The sequence below is a fragment of the Rhincodon typus genome, chromosome 1 (assembly GCF_021869965.1).
Source record: "Rhincodon typus isolate 14 chromosome 1, sRhiTyp1.1, whole genome shotgun sequence".
Taxonomy (NCBI): Eukaryota; Metazoa; Chordata; class Chondrichthyes; order Orectolobiformes; family Rhincodontidae; genus Rhincodon; species Rhincodon typus.
Window position 1 is genome coordinate 107,929,292 of NC_063332.1, and position 17,896 is coordinate 107,947,187.

Genomic DNA, 17,896 nt, shown 5'->3' on the forward strand with positions numbered 1-17,896 from the left:
TATCTGAATAGCCTTTTATGTGTTACCACCATCAAGTATTTCTGTGGATCTGCATTCCTCTGGAGACGGGCTTGACTAAAGTCAATTTTACTTAAAAACTGAGCCCCAGCTAGATCAGCAAGTAGGTCATTGATTAAATTCAAAGGATACTGCTTAGCACACAGTACTGGATTAATAGTGACCTTTAAATCACTGCAAATGTGTACCAATCCATCTTTCTTCATCATTTGTATGATAAGCATGGTCCAATCATTCACATTTATTGGTTCAAGAACTTCCATCTTGTCCAGCCTCTCTAATTCTGCCTCAAGCTTCGGTCTGATTGAATAAGGCTCTGATCCAGCCTTGCAACATTTTGCTTAATTTACAATTTGACAAAGATCTTTTCCATGCCTCCCAGATTGCTTTTCAAATCAATGGCATGTTTCTTTCTACACCAATGGCAGTTCTGAGTTTTCATTTGTGGTAATCTCTCAGCTGCCCTTTTGTGAACTTTCTCAGCCCCCACTCTGTGAACTCACATGCTCAAACTTATCTGTCGAATTGCTACAGCAGCTAGTTCCACCGAGACTGCTATTTCTGGTAACTTCCTAAAATCTAGGTTTCTTTCCGTCGGTAATCTCTTCTTGATTGCATCAAATCCTAAACCACACACGAATCGGTCTCTGACAGCGTCATTTAAGTTGTCTCCAAATCGGCAGGATTCTCTTAACTTGCTTAAAATTGCTATGAGCTGGGAGATGGATTTACCATCGTGCTGGTTACAGTTGCGCAATCCATACCTTTCAGCAATCACCAGTGGCTTTGGTGAAAAATGGTTCAATAGGATTCTTGCTATTTCTTCATAAGTTTTGGAACCCAGTTCTCTGGTTGTACCAGATTGTCAGATGATTAAAAGAATTTCTTCCCTTAATGCCCAGGAATGCAGGGACAATTAAATCATGTTTAAATTTGTTAGCTTGAACAAAATAATGGAATCTCTCTGTGTAAGGGTTCCAGCTCTTAGTACTTTCATCATATATTTCCTTCACATTCCAATAGCCTTCCTAATAGGTATGTATGTAAGCTTTCAGTGACATGTTGTCAAGGATACCTGGGTCTCTTTGTACATTAACACTTTATAAGCTCTTGCTATTTGAGAAATATACTGCACTTCTGTTCTTTCAACTAAGTGGATAACCTCACAGTTCCCAGCATTAAATTCCATCTGCCACGTTTTTGCACAATTACTATACCTGTCCAAACCTTTTTGAAGGCCTTGTACATCCTCCTGAAAACATACATTCCTACTTTGCTTTGTATCATCTGCAGATTTGGAAGTAGTGCATTTGGAATTCACATCCAAGTCATTTATCAATAATTGGAACAGCTGAGGCCCAAGTACTGATCCCTATTAGTCGCAGACTACCAACGTGAGAATGACCCATTCATTCCTACTGCTTTATGGATGTTACCCAAGCCTTATTCCAAGTCAATACATTATCTCCTCTATCGTGTGCTTTAAATTTGCTAACCAACCTTCTGTGGGGAATCTTATTAAAAGCCATCTGAAATTCCAAACATACTCCATCTGTCAATTCCCCTTTACTGATTTTTTATAACCAAGATCCTCAAAAAACTCCAGCAAGTTTGCCAAACATGATTTTTCTTTTGCAAATCCATGCTGACTGTGCCCAATCAGATCATTTTTATCCAACTGTCCATTTATGACAGTCTTTATGATAGATTCTAGCATTTTCCATACTATTGATGCAAGGTTGTAGTTTCTGCTTTTTTCCCTTGTTCCTTCTGAAATAGTGGGGTGATATTTGCAAGCTTCCAATCCGCAGGAATCATTCCAGAGTTGAGGGAAGTTTGAAAGATGATTAGCAATGCATTAACAATCTCAGTAGCCACCTCCTTCAAAACTCTGAGATGTAGACTTATCAGGTTCCAGGGACATATCAAATTTTAGCCCCATTAATTTCTCCAGGCAATCCTTCACCTTGTCATTCCCCCGAGTTATGAGGATCTCTAATTCTGGGAGATTCTTTGTCTCTTCCTCAGCGGAAACAGACAAAAATGAATCATTTATCTTCCTGGTCATTTCTCTATTTCCCATTATAAACACTCCTGAGATTTTTACCGGCTCTACATTTGTCTTAAGTAAATATTTCCTTTTTACATATCTGTAGAAGACTTTATAGTCCAATTTCACGTTTTTGCCAGATTGCAATGGTAAAAGAAGCATATAACTGAGCTGGACAGATCAGAAGGTTATTGGTTTGAAACTAGTCATTGTTAGGTTGGTTGGACTCAGATGAAGTTGTGGTGTTGCCCTAAATCTGCCTTAGTTGTTGGGTCAGTGAGGTGAGTAGGCAAGACCATTTCTGATGAAACACATAATTTAGATTCATTGATGATAAATGATCAGTTGGGAGATGATGCCTCCATTCCAGAAACCTCCAGAAAAGGAGTCAATCATTTGATACTGTACATTTTCCTCCAATTTAATATTTGAACCATCTGTTGGCCTGGAACAAGTGGAAAACCATTTCTTTCTTCATGCTCATTCAACACACGTTCCAATAATGGCTTCAGTTTCACAAGAAGGTGTATGTTTTGGCAAGTGAAGTTTGCTTCACATATAAGCATTATTAAATAATAAGGATGACGGGAAGCTACTACATGAGATAACGGTCACCATTACTGATACGAGATTTTTGTTCCAGATTTGTTTAGTTAACTGAATTTAAAATTTCCCATTGACTATTGTGGGATTCAATCTCAGATCTTCAGATTATTAACTCAATCTTCTGGATTATTAGTCCACTAACATAACCATTGTGTTACCACACCGGAAATTAATAGATTTTTGTTATGAGAGGATATTGAGAAATGCGAAAGGAAAGACAGAAAAGAAAGGGGAACAGGGTAAAACTGAAATGAAGGAGACAGTAATGAAGATATGTGAAAGAGAATACCAGTAGTTAAAGATGGTGAAACAAGTAAAATGAGGTAAGAGAATAAATGTTTCATGTTTGTGAATTTATAAAATTCAAAATTAATAAAAATCTACATTTTTACAGTATCATCAGCACTGCTATTTTCAGCAGTCAAACATGAGATATGCATACCCTGTGTTGAGTATTGTACCTACCTTGTATTTCAAAGAAGAGAACACTTGCACTGCTGTCTTCCTTGTGCGGAAAATACTTTGTGATTCAGTGATCTGATGAATGCCTTCTTAGGTCCATTATACTCATTCTGATTCATTCAACAAACTTACACAAACATATGTAAACTATAAAGTCAAATATATTTGACCCCACCAAGCCAACATGAACCTTGTGTGGGTCCCTTCATGACCTGAGATCTTGGATGGGTTTCATAACAATAGCAGCCATCACCTTACTGTTGTAAGCGCTGCCACCCTCTGATCTCTGCCCCAAAACGTTTTTGATCTTGGGGAAACATGCACTGCTGGTCTTTTAGGTACATGAGCAGCACATGAGCAGAAATTCCCAACAGATGATGTGGGCGTCTTGCTAGCTCTCCATCAGGGCCTAAGGCCTTTGTCACCATCACAAGACTCCACTACATATTGTTTGGTGGCCGTGCTACAATAGATTACAGAATAGTGTGGCAATTTTTGACTGCCTTCAATTTACTGAATATCCAGAGTGAGTTGACTGACTTGAGGTAAACTTTCACATTTCAATCAAAGGTCCTTGTATTGCATCCCAAAGCTGGTTTGAGCTCACTGATTATTTATTTCTCCCCAGCTAAGAAGCAAAGCTGAAAAAGTAAGGGTTGAAGTACTCCACGGAAGCTCACAGGTGGGGTGGTAAATAGTGAAGAGGATAGCCTGAGATTACACGAGAATATAGATGAGCTGATCAGTGGCAAATGGAATTCAATCTGGTTAACGTGAGGTGATGCACATGAACAAGGACAAACAAAGCAAATGAATACATGATGAACAGTAGAACCCTGAGAAGCACAGAGGATCAGAGGGACCTTGCTGTGCATGTCCACTGGTCCCCAAAGGTATCAGGACAGTTGGTTAAAATGGTTAAGAATTAATGTGGTATTTTGACTTTATTAGCCGAGATATAGAATTTAAGAGCAGGGAGGTTATGCTGGAACTGTAAAAAACATTGGTTAAGCCACAGCTACAGTATTGTGTGCAGTTCTGAAATCTACTTTATAGGAGGGATGTAACAGCACTAGGGCGGGTATCGAGGGGGATACCTGTCCTGGGGATTTTCAGTTATGAAGAGAGGTTGGATACGCTAAGGTTTTTTTCCTTACAGCAGAGGACATTGACAGGAGGCATGATTGAGGTGTATAAAATTATGAGGGACAAAGATAGGGTAGACATGAAGAAACTTCTCCCCTTGACGGAGAAATAAATGCCTAGGGGCATAGGTTTAAGGAAAGGGCCAGAATGTTTCAAAGAGACATGAGGAGAAGTTTTTTTTTTACCCAGCACATGGTGGGAATCCAGAACTCACTCTCTGTAAGAATAGTAGAGGCAGAAATCCTCATTGCATTTAAGTAGTATTTAGATGTACACTTGCAATGCCAAGGCATGGAAGGCTGTGGGCTAAATGCTGGAAAATGGGATTAGAAAAGTTAGGTGTTGTTTTTGACCAGCACAGATGTGATGGGTTGGAGGGCCTTTTTCTGTGTTGTAGATCTCTATGACTCTACGTTTCAAGACCAGCAACATCAGCGAGACTACTTTTGATTAAGTTAGAGAATACTGCATTTCTACAGGACCTAAAAACACTTATGAGATTACGAGAAATTACAGATAAATTTGGTGGATCCTTACATCATTAGTTATGGGACAAGTGAAACCAAATACTTCCTCATTATCATTAAAACCTCATTTCAGCCTCTACTCTGCTCATTATTTGTTCTGTTGTTTCAGGTTCCATATATATAGCACTTGGACTTTGTCTGCCTATGCAAGGAAGTGGCAGCCAAACAGCTTGCATTTTTGCACTGAGTAAACAATTATGTGAGAAAAGGCATTTGTCAAAGTTTTTCATTCACACTCAACAGGACAATTTGGAAGAAATACTAAAGTGAAGTGACAGCAACAGTTATATGGATGGAAGGAAAATGTTTGTTGATTGCAAGTGGTTTCTGATATGTAAAGACATTGGCATGCACCGGCTATTAATGACTGACAGTTAAGGTTCAGGGGTTTGAGCTGAGAGGTTTATAAAATCATGAGGGACATAGATAAGGTGAAGAGCAAAGGTCTCTTCCTTAGGGTGGATAATTCAAAACTAGGTGGCATATTTTTAAGGTGAGAGGAGAAGGATTTAAAAGGAACCTGAGGACCAACTTTTTCACACAGAGGGTGGTTTGTACGTGGAATGAACTGCCAGGAGAAGTGGTAGATGCTAGTACATTTACAACATTTGAGAGACATTTGGACAGGTATGTGAATAGAAAAGGTGTAGAGGAATATAGGCCATACGCAGGCAAGCGGTACTAGTTTAGGTTGGGAAACCTGGTCAGCATGGACGAGTTGTATCAAAGGATCTATTTCCTTGCTGTATGACTCTATGACTCTATAAACTGCCAAACTTGGCTCAAATTATAAATTAGGCAGATTGATTCTGATTAGTTAGGGCATCGTCCCAAGAAATGAACCAGAAGATGGCTGTCACCTCCCTTGCTGAGTTGAAACAGGTGCAGTATATATACAGAGATAGTAGGAACTGCAGATGCTGGAGAATCTGAGATAACAAGGTGTAGAGCTGGATGAACACAGCAGGCCAAGCAGCATCATAGGAGCAGGAATGTTGACGTTTCGGGCCTAGACCCTTCATCAGAATTGGGGGAGGGGGTTCTGAAATAAATAGGGAGAGAGTAGGAGGCGGATAGAAGATGGATAGAGGAGAAGATAGGTGGAGAGGAAACAGACAGGTCAAAGAGGCGGGCATGGAGCCAGTAAAGGTGAGTGTAGGTGGGGAGGTAGGGAGGAGATAGGTCAGTCCAGGAAGGACAGACAGGTCAAGGGGGCGGGATGAGGTTAGTAGGTAGGAAATGGGGATGCGGCTTGAGGTGGGAGGAAGAACAGGTTAGGGAGGCGGGGACGAGCTGGGCTGGTTTTGGGATGCGGTAGGGGGAGGGGAGATTTTGAAGCTTGTGAAATCCACATTGATACCATTGGGCTGCAGGGTTCCCAAGCGGAATATGAGTTGCTGTTCCTGCAACCTTCGGGTGCCATCGTTGTGGCACTGCAGGAGGCCCAGGATGGACATGTCGTCTGAGGAATGAGAAGGGGAGTTGAAATGGTTCGCGACTGGGAGGTGCAGTTGTTTATTGCGAACCGAGCGTAGGCATTCTGCAAAGCGGTCACCAAGCCTCCACTTGGTTTCCCCGATGTAGAGGACGCCACAACAGGTACAGTGGATGCAGTATACCACATTAGCAGATGTGCAGCATCTGCTTGATGTGGAAAGTCTTCTTGGGGCCTGGGATGGGGGTGAGGGAGGAGGTGTGGGGGCAGGTGTAGCACTTCCTGCGGTTGCAGGAAAAAGTGCCGGGTGTGGTGGGGCGGAGAAGGGAGTCACGGAGAGAGTGGTCCCTCCGGAAAGCAGATCAGGGTGGGGAGGGAAAAATGTCTTTGGTGGTGGGGTCGGATTGCAGATGGCGGAAGTGTCGGAGGATGATGCGTTGGATCCGGAGGTTGGTGGGGTGTACGTGAGGATAAGGGGGATTCTTTTTCGGTTGTTATTGCGGGGTCGGGGTGTGAGGGATGAGTTGCAGGAAATGAATTGCAGAAAATTAGACTTGTAGTCTGAGGTCTAAAAGATGGACATTTTGTCACAAACAGTGAAATTAAAATGCAACAAGGTTTGGAAAAGAGGCAAAAGAGAATGTCAATAAGTCATCAGCCCCAAAAGTCATGCTGGAAACAGTTTTGTGTGATGACAGAAAATTCAGCATGCCCACCGTCTGGATGAACAGCATTAATTTGTAAAACACCTCTCGCTCAGACAGATCAATTGGATTATTACGAGTACAATGCATGAGTTTCTTACACTGCAACACTTCAAAGGGCTTCATTTTTTCTAAGGTGTTTTGGGGTATCATATGATCATGAAACATATTCCATAATGAAAGTCTTTTATACATAGTCACATAATTGCTACAGACCAATCAGATTACTAAAAGATGACAAACTCTAAGTATACCAATGGAATAGACAGGAAAAGAGCCAAATTCATTTTGTTATATGTAAACATAATTAAATTTATGACAGCAATAAATTGCTGTGGAACTGACTAAGTTGAATGATGCCCTTTCACCTCCGCAAACAAGATTCAAATCTAGCCCAGACAGCTAAACAAAACTATCCTCATTACTAAGGGTCTAATGAGAATTGAATTCAAGCAGTCCTATCCAGTTTGCAGTTGGCAGAGAAGGAAAAGACATTGTTGAGCCTTCTAGGATTGACTGTTATAGATAGGAGCATGTCTGACAGCAGAACACCAGATTCTCCAAGGGGTCCTCACTCAGGCATCATACTCATCATTTGCCTTTGCATGCAGCCAAATATTTCTTTTAGGCAGTCACTCTGAATGCCTGAGAAATAGCCTGACGATCTTGGCTTGGACATTTTTTAGGTATCCTCAGTGCACAGTATATTGATCCCTGATATTCTGCTTTGTCACAACCTAAATCGGATAGTGATATAGATTTTATAAAATTATCTTATCTGTTAAGGGATTCAATCATCTTTAATTATATTTAGAATTAAATAGCTAATCCACATAATTTTTAAAAAAAAGTTATATATTTGTGCCAAATTTCTTGATGTTTGAGAGTTTGCCTTCTGATTAAGGTATAGGGGAGATGTCAGAGGTAGGTTCTTCACAGAGTGGTGGGTGCGCGGAATGCACTGCCGATGGTGGTAGTGGAGTTAAGATACATTAGGGACATTTAAGAGACTCTTCGTTAGGCACATAGATGATAGTAAAATGTAGGGTAGGCAAGGTAGTTTGATCTTAGAGTAAGATAACAGGTCGGCACAACATCGTGGTCGGAAGGGCCTGTACTGTGCTGTACCGTTCTATGTTCTAATGAGAAAGTGAGATTTGGGATTAATGCCAATAAAGTTGGACATGCTGTTGTAAAGGGCAAAAGCTGCATGTAAAATGATTTGAAGTTTAGAAAATGCAAAATTGCATATTGTGATGAATATTGTATGATTTATGTACATTAATATTGTTATCCCTCATTGGGGTGGCTTAATGGAAATGAAGCTTCGCTATTCCTAGAGTTATCACAAAAGCTAGAGTTTTAAAAAATGCTGAATTCCCCAATTAACTGACTTTCAGATCCACGTTAACACAAAGCATGGACCAAGTTCACGTACTTGACAAGAATAACTAATTATTGAATTAAATAGACTCTAGCAAGAGGCAAATAATTATGAACCTATGGCATACAACTCTAGTAGTTTAAACTTTAATTGACTTATAAATCACCCCCTCCACCCCTTTTTCCCTCTCTTTCTTTCTCTCTCTCTCTCTCACACACACACACAGAGGAAAAATAGTGGAAGTTATAGATAGAAGGAAAACTCGGAAAGCAGTTCAGTGGTTCTTTGTTCACAGGGTCTACTAAGATGGTTCTGATGCTGATCAGAATGCTGCTTCTCTGTCTTCCTTCTCCAGATGCTTTCAATGGTTTTCAAGAGGCATAGATTGGCTGGCTTACACTAAAAAAGGTCTCTGATTATTAATGAAAAGTCATAGTTTATAGCAACTGCTGAAGGAAAAAGTAAATTGGTTTTCTTGAGTCTTAAAGCGGCAGAGAACAGAAAGCTCTTAGGCTGGTGAAGGTCTGATGGCTTCTCACTACCTTGTTCACAGCCCTAAGCTATTCAACTACCTGAGAACCATATTTGTTAGCTGGCAGGGGCTCTTGTCATCAATAACTGGTCACTAGGCCATAGGCTAGTGAGCTACATGTTGCCAACTGAATCTACATTTGTACACACCCCTTGGCTTCAGCTCGTCTACAAACTATACTTCATATTACTGCTTGAACTAGCAGAGTGAGAAAATATTAAGCCATTAGTTTACCAAAATATAGGATGGATAATTTATTTGTAATGTTGTTGAATGTTTTTAAAATCAGTTCGAATGAAAACAGACTAAAATCAGATGCAAGTATAATTTCTCCTGGAAATTGCTCTAAAGAATAAAAGGGAATAAATTAACTCTGGGGAAGCATTTGTTAATCTATACTATGAACTCTGCAGATTGTTAAAAGAATAGAAATGTCTAAAATTTTAGTTGTGTGAATATTCCACGGAAAAGACCTCATAGCTCACTAGTCAGGACCTGAGGAAAAGTATTTATGAAAAGCAGTTACTATAAAGTGATGGTGTTTTGTAAATAGATAGGATTTTGTTTTGCCATGTGTTCAAAACCATCCAAATGGTGTTATATTTAGATAACTTTTGATTTGTTTTGTTTCTATGTGCTTTGTTAATAAACTTCTGTTTTATTGTTAAAACCAAATCTACAGCCTTCTGTCCTTACCTTTTAGTGAGAGATCATTGTTAAACATGATCTATCAAGTCACACTTCATTATGCAATCTGATCTATTAACATCAGTTGTGACCATTACAATGATTTTTACAACTACTAGCTACAATTTTCAGAAATAGGTGCCATAACTGAAGTTATTCTGAACACCATGTCACTGTCAAAGCCTGTCCTTTCTTTGTTGTTGTGCAAGTGGTGAATGGAATTTAATTGTGAAAAGTATGAGTTGGTGAACTTTGGGAGGACTACTAAAGCTAGGGAGCATACATTGAATGGTAGAACCTTAGAAAATACAGAAAAATCAGAGGAACTTTGGTGTGTATGTCCACAGACCCTTGAGGCAGCAAGACTGGTAGATAAGGTTGTTAAGGTGGCATATGGACACTTACCTTTATTAGTCAAGGCAATTAATACAAAAGCATGAAGGTTATGCTAGAACTGTATGCAAGATTAGTTAGGCCACAGCCGAAGTACTATATGCAGTTCCGGTTGCAAGTCTGTAGGAAAGATATGGTTGCACTAGAGTGTGCGCAGAGGAGATTTGTGAGGATGTTGTTTTGGCTGGAGTGTTATCATCTAAGAAGGGAGCCTAGATAGGACAAGGTTATCTTCCTTACAGCAGAAAAGGCTGATGGAGGGGAACCTAACTGAGGTGTATAAAGTTACGAGTGGCATGGAAAGGGAGAAACTTTCCCCCTTTGTAGAGGGATCAATAATTAGGGTGCACATTTTTAAAGTTAGGTGCACAAGGTTTAGGGGAAGTTATCTGGAACGCACAGGCTAAAAGGGTGGTAAAAGCGGAAACCTCTAGATACTTCATCACTGGCCGTTCCTCGCAAACAAGGATTATTCTCTTCCAGTTTGTAGGTGGCTGAAGACATTTAAGAAGTATTTAAATGAGCACTTGAAGCACGATAGATAGAAGGCTATGGGCCAGTGCTGGAAAATTGGATTAGAATAGACAGATGTTTGACGACCAGCACTGATACGATGGGCCAAACTCATTTTTCCATGCTGTACCGAATCTATGAAACGATCATTGATGCCCTTCAGCCTCTAGATGGTGAAGTTGAAGTCGCCATAGTCCCATTACAGACTAATTGTGAGTTTAACCTGACGGTCACTATGACTCGAGTAAGGTCGAGATGGTAGGATCTTCGACAGCAACCTCGCCCACTGCGAGAAATGAACTAGTATTGATAAGCACACGCGGTCCAGCCCCTCAACGCCTCCGAGATGCGAGTGCGCATGTGTACAATAGACAACCTGGGTCTTGGGATCACCCTCATCGATCACGTGGGAGCGGCGCTGAAAGTCGCACCCGGGGCCTGGAGGACAGTGCGCGCGTGCGCAGCATCCGCCCCAGCAACACTCACCGCCCACCCCCGCGGCGCTAGCCCTCCCAGTTCCATCTCACGGGCTGGAGAGTAAGCGGGGGCCGACGGAAGGGGGCGCTATCAGCCTCTCTCGGCTGGGACTGTGGGGCGGGGAATCCGCGCGTGCGCAGCGGTCTGGCCCTCGGGCCGGTCGGGGAGTCGCAGTGAGCGGCGGCTGGCGGAGGGGGCGCTGGTTGGTTGCTGCTGCTGGGTTGCTGGTGGAGCCCGGCGCTTGGGAGGAGGGAGCGGAGCCAGCGATGTTTCCCAGTGTCACTCTCAGGGCTCTTCAGTTCAGCCTCGGGTGAAAATGGCCACCAGGAGAAAAAACGGCAGCGACACAACCCTCCTGACTGCTCTGTCATCCCCTTGCGCCGTCGGTTTGCGGCACTTCACGGGATAAAATACCAGTATTGAGAGAAAAGGAGGAGGGTAAAGGGGGACGGGGAGAAAAAAAAGCACCAACCTTCATCTCTCCTTCGTCCGCTCGGGACAATTATTTTTCCCGGTGAGTTGAATCTTTTTGCTTTTTGAAAAAAAGGAACAATTTCAGCTTATTCAAACAGCCGTGAATTGAAAATAGCAGTATCCCGGAAAGCCTGGCCGAGTGAAGCTAGGCTCCTATTTATCCAGCTTTATTTATTTTCCCTTTCCCCTCCTATTAGATTCCTGGCTGTTTCCGGCGGGGCGGGTTTCCGGTTGCGGGGTTTTAAAAGGAGCCGACATTCGGGTCACTAACGGCACCCTCACTCCCTCCAGACAGCCCGTCCCTCACCTCAAAGCCCCCTCCCGCGGGCGGCGGAAAAAGGGAAAGACGGCCACATCCCCGGCCGGATCCCTAACACCACCTCCTCCATCTCGTTCCCCCACCTCCCCCTCCACTTGGCTCTGGCTTTAGGCCGCTCTCATTCCTCGCTCTCCCACTGGAAACAATCCCAAATTATTGTTAAAAAGACATCTCAACGTAAGCATGAACGATTTCCTCACAGGGGTTTTGGTGATTACAGAAAAGCCGCTTTATTTTCGGGCAGGAGACATCTGTACTAACTTCATGTAATATTGATTTGATGAAATCTCGGCTTCACACCGTTCTGCTGGATCCGTTGCATCCTTAGCAACAGGGTTTTAATCATTACGTTTAAAATGTACCTGCAATTTGCTTAAAATGTCCTTTTTTCTTTAATTTCAATATTACTTGGAAATATCGTGCATTGGAGGGAGCTGTATGAACTTGGATTACTTACTCTCCAGAGTATTTATCGTACCATTGGTGCCAACGTGTGAAACTGCAGTTGTTGGCTTTTCGAGATCTGAGTCAATGAGCCAATTCAAAAGGTTTAACTGCTAGAAAGCAGGCCTTGTTACCCCTAGAGTAACAAATACTGCTGTTCACCATAATAGAATGGTTCATTTAAGGAAGACCAATTATTCAAGAAGTAGCTTTTCTGTTGTTTACAGTCAATTGAAAATCGGTCGGTAATCTGTAATGTATTGGCAGACTTGTGGGGCCAGGATTAATGTATAATTCTGAAAATATCAATAAACATAGCATGTTGTAGGCCAAATCAAACTGTTATAATCAAATCTTGATTTGACTGTTGTGGACCAAATGGGAGCTCAATAGCCCTTCAGTTGGTTATCAACTTTGTCTTCCCCACTTTTTTATTACTATAACACACAGTCTTGCAGGCATCTTTACTTTTATTCAGTAAGAGTTCTTATTGCCTTATGAAGGGCAATGGCACTGTCAATAATGATATCAAAGAGGACAACAGCTGAATTCAATGTTGGATAAAACACATAATTTTGGGAAAAAAATTGTCCTATTGAAATGCTTTGATCCTATTTTGTGTGACTATTAATTGGATTTCACTGCATGTTTGAAACTGTAAATCTGATATGACTAACTTAACAAATATGAGGTTCTTTCATGTTTTGATATCCAACAGTCATTGTTTACGAATGCAACTTACCTGGAGGGCATTCCAAGTTATAGGTTTTATAATTTTTACAATTACCTGATTGAACCCTGACTGATGACATTCTACAACCTTGGGATAATTTTTTTTTAAAAAAAATCTTTAATAGGAGGCTAACCTCCCTAAGGAATTGAAATTTTATTTTTTCAAGCTATCTAGAAATCCCCATTACCAGCTAAATGTGTTCTTAGGGCTCAGGAGTGTATAGAGTCATTGTTCTGCCTTTCTTGGGAGGAGCTTAAATATCACAGGTCGATCTCAAGTGAGAAATCTTGAATGTTGACAGTAAAAGACCGCACCATGTCCAAATAAACAGTTAAAGCTCCAGTCGTACTGTGAAAATAGTCGACTATATCAGAAATGTTGCAAGTGAATTTTTCAAAATTGCACATTTCCCCTTTAGCATTTTGTAATGTCTGTTAATTCCTTGTTTCAGGCCACATTTATATCAATTGATTTATTGTTATTTGAGACTTGTGGTAATTTGCTCAGTGTTATATCTTCAAATAGTGTTACCTAGTGCTGACTGCCAAAATGATATATCATTGTTATTAGGCTTTTAAGTGTTTGGAGAAACATTGGATCTGAGACAGGTTCGCATCACTTTTAAATTGACAAGTCTCCCCTTTGAAGCCTCAAGGTATGCAACGATGCTTTACAACTTGCTAATGCATACCTTCTTTGGAAAGTTGATTACGACAGTTTTCTGGAAACTTGTTCTTCTTGGTCGTGTGGTCCGCTAGAAAATGCTAATATTGAATACCCTAAAGTTTCACAACCAGATGGTGGTCAAGTCACTTAAGAGCTGAAGGGGGTGGGTTAGACATCAAAGTAATGGGGCATGTACAAGCTGGGAAAAAAAAATTCCTTCCTATCCGCTTGTTGGAAATTATTTTGTCAGTAAGAAATTCTTTGGCAATTATTACTTTCGAAAGTGGTCTGGAAATATATTTAAACATGGAAATAAAATATGACTGATTTATATTTTGTGAAATATGGAGTAGAGGGAATGACTAAGGATGCCATTTTATTAAAAAGTGTGGTCTCTGAAATTTTACTCTAATTTTCTCCTTGGTCTGCTTGAGGTATTATGTCTTGGGTAGCTATTCAGATGTAATCTTTGATACATGTCAATGAATTATTTGACAAACTGAACCTGCAACTACCTTGAATGAAATCTGATAAAGGAACATTGAATTTTGGATGTTCTAAGTTTATACAATGGACCTACTCACTACATAAACTCAGAAATAACAGGAGGAGACAAATTGAAACTAATATGGCATACTAATGATTTCCTAGAATCTATCATTTAATTTTGAAAGGAGTTTGGTAGGTTTAGTCCTGTCTAAATGAATAGTGTTTGGAAAATTTGTTCAGACATCTACTTTTTGTTTTGTTTTAATACTACTGGACCAAGAAGTTGATCATTATATTTTACTTTGACTCATTCAGTTTAAGACAAAACTAATACAACTTTCATATAGTTGTCGTTGAAGTTGGGTTGTGCTAGAGTGATTCAGCTTGCTTCCTGATTAGTTAATGTGAAACATCTGGAGTAATTTAAGAAGTCTTGGGGTGGTGTTTTATAGATTTTCTTGGAAGAATAAACCAGATGGGCTGAATAACTTTCCTAACATGCTTTCCCAGCTGTTAGTTTACCTCTGAATTACTTTGCTGACTGTGCCATGGGATGTTGTCTTTTAAGTTTCCTCCCAAAAATCTGTTTTTCTCTCAGTTTTTAAGATCTTAAAAACTATTTCTAACCACATTTCTAATTGCCTTTCCTAATACCTCTGCCTTTGACTGAGTGTCATTGTTAATGTTCATGCTTCTCTAAATATACATCTGCATTAAAGATGATGTATAAATCATTAATAATGGTCCTAGGACTGACCTATGACTCAACTGTTACAGTTTTAAATGTTATTACTGTATATCTGTTTAGATAAATATTATGGTCAACATAATGTGGAGTGAGGAAAATTCAGCAGTAACCTCTTAGATATAGTGAATTGGCCATTGTTGTGTTCAGCACAAATTAAATCAAGATGCCGCATTACAGATGCTCATTTTTGGCAGTTTTCTGCTGATGTGCTCGGAGTTGTGCATATTTCCAATTTTTTACGAGAAATTAGTTCAGATGGGATTTTTGTTATTTAGGAGCTCTTCCTCCTTGTGTTTAGAGGCGGATAAATTTTTCTGTATTTCCATTAATATTGCTTTGAAATTGGCAACAAATTCCACATTTAATATTTGTTGACAACATGCTTAAAAAAGGTGGGGCTGTGGTCTCTGGAGATTGAGAATTAACAAAAGAGGTAGCATCCATTGGTGTTTCTATAGATAGCACTACTTTCAATTTCAACACGAGCAGAAACTGGGTTATTCTAGGTGGAGCCAGTCATGTTTATTGTCTGCCAGGGAATGAGTGGTGACACCTGCTAAAATAAATTGGCAGATCCATTTTATGTTCACTAGTGTGCACAAATATTTCCCCAGCCAAGTATGAGCAATTGTTTTTCTTTTCTAGCTGCTATAAAATGGGATGTGTACTATAAATATGACAGTGTGCTCTGAGGTATTGCTTCAGAAGTGTTCCAAAGACTTTTAAAATACATAACAGTAAGACCAGGCTGAGATAAAGTTCCCCTTGTGGGCAAATATATTTATTCCATTTGACATTATTCTGGAGTGGCACTAATTTGAACTTGGTGTGAATAATTGTTTCCATTGTTTTTCTTTCTCCCGTTTGAACTAAAACCCAAAATACCCTAATAACATAAATTGCTGGAGAAACTCAGCAGGTCTGGCGGCATTGCTGAAGAAAGAAACAGTTAACATTTAGGGTCAGTGACCCTTAGAAGGGGTTTTTGTTATTTTAAATCTACAGCATCTGCAGTTTTAGTTCTGAAGGGTTACTGGACTTTGAACATTGACTCTTGTTTCTCTCTCCAGAGATGTTTCTATTTGTTTCTGATTTTCAGCATCTGCAGTTCTTAAATGCTCGAGCAGTTCAAGGCCCTGAAAGTTTATTTCCCTCAAATGCCCATCCAAATTCCTCTTGAAATCATCACCTCGTCGTCAGTGATACCACTTGTGTAGATAAGTTTTTCCTCACATTCCCCTCCTTGCATCTCCTGCCTAAAATGCTAAATCTTTCTCCCCCTTGTCTTTGTACCATCAGCAACTGGGACTGGTTCTTTTTAGCCTTGTCACCTCAACTAAATTTTCCCCTCAACCTCCTTTTCTCTAAGGAGAACACCACCAACTTCTGACCTAATCTTTCTTTTATTCTTTCATGGGATGTGCGCATCGCTGGCTGGGCCAATATTTATTGCCCCTTGAGAAGATGGTGACGATCTGTTTCTTGAACCAATGCAGTCCTTGTACTGTCAATAGACAAAATGCTTTTAGGAAGGGAATTGCAGGATTTTGACCCATGGATACTGAAGGAAAGGTGATGTATGTCCAAGTTAGGATGGTGAGTGGCTTCGAGGGGAACTTGCAGGTGGTGGTGCTCCTATGTATCTGCTGCCTTTGACCTTCTAGATGGAAGTGGGTTTTGGGTTTAGAAGGTGCTGTTTAAGAAGTCTTATTGCATTTCTGTAGTGCATCTTGTAGATAGTAAACACTGCTACTACTGAGTGGCATCAATGGAGGGAGTGGATGCTTGTGCATGTGGTACCAAATCTAGCGGGCTGTTTTGTTCCTGGATTGTGTCAAGCTTTGAGGGTTGTTGGGGCTGTACTCATCCAGGAAAGTGGGGAGTATTCCATCACACACCTGACTTGTGCCTTGTACATGGTGCACAGGCTTTGGGGAGTCAGGAGGTGCGTTACTTGATTCAGGATTGATAGCCTCTGACCCGCTCTTGTAGCGACGGTATTTACATCATGAGTCCAGTTTAGTTTCTGCTGAATAAAATCCACCGCCCTGGAACCACTTTGGTAAATCTCCCTCTGTATCCTTTCAAGGACCCTCACATCACTCCTAAAGTCTAGTGTCTACTGTCTGATGTTTTAGTTGAGCCCTTAGCCTGTTTCAGATATAGCAGACTCAACCGGAGAAATGTTACACCTTCACTTCAATGATAATTAGCACAAGTAATTTTGAGATTTTAATCCTGGGCAGTGTCACAGCAATGGATAAACCAGATTTATTGCAAATTCCTCGCAATCTTCAGATTCATTTCATTAAACTTGAAAGGGTTCAGAAAAGATTTACAAGCATGTTGCCAGAGTTGGAGGGTTTGTGCTATAGGGAGAGGCTGAATAGTCTGGGGCTATTTTCCCTGGAGTGTCAGAGGCTAAGGGGTGACCTTTTAGGGGTTTATAAAATCAAGAGGGGCATGAATAGCCGATGTCTTTTCCCCGGGGTGGGGTAGTCCAGAACTAGAAGGCATAGATTTAAGGTGAGAGGAGAAGGATTTAAAAAGGTTCTAAGGGGCAACTTTTTCACGCAGAGGGTAGTGTGTTTAGAACAAGCTGCCAGAGGAAGTGGTGGAGTCTGGTGCAATTACAACATTTAAAAGGCATCTGGATGGGTACATGAATAGGAAGGGTTCACAGGGATATGGGACGAGATTAATTTAGGATATCTGGTCAGCATGGACGAGTTGGACCGAAGGGTCTCTTTCCATGCTGTACGTCTTCACGTGACTCTACGTGACTCAAGTTTGAAAAGGTACCAGAAGGAGAACTCTGTTAACCTTAGAGTGCAAATATTATCTTCTGACAAGGACTGTCTGTGAATGCCATCAATAAACATCAATTTGCAAACTTCATCAAGCTCAGAATTCTTTTACTGACTGTATGAGTCGTGTTTAACCCTAGGTGAATATCTAATCATTGAACTGATGTCCCCAAATTTAATGATTGGATTGCCTTCGCAGCTCTCCGCTGTTGCTTTTAAATTGGACTCATTGTTGCTTTAGCATTTTTTAAAAACACCCAATCTACACGAGCGTATTATGTG

At 40.7% G+C, this 17,896-nt stretch overlaps 1 protein-coding gene across 1 annotated transcript in view; it reads left to right on the forward strand.

The window, feature by feature from the left end:
• Positions 1–11,123: 11,123 nt before the first annotated feature.
• Positions 11,124–17,896, forward strand: part of wdfy3 (WD repeat and FYVE domain containing 3) — a 332,679-nt gene continuing 325,906 nt past the window's right edge. The window contains exon 1 of the mRNA XM_048604494.1: positions 11,124–11,448. The gene's annotated coding sequence lies outside the window, so the exon portion shown is untranslated. The remainder of the gene's footprint in view (positions 11,449–17,896) is intronic.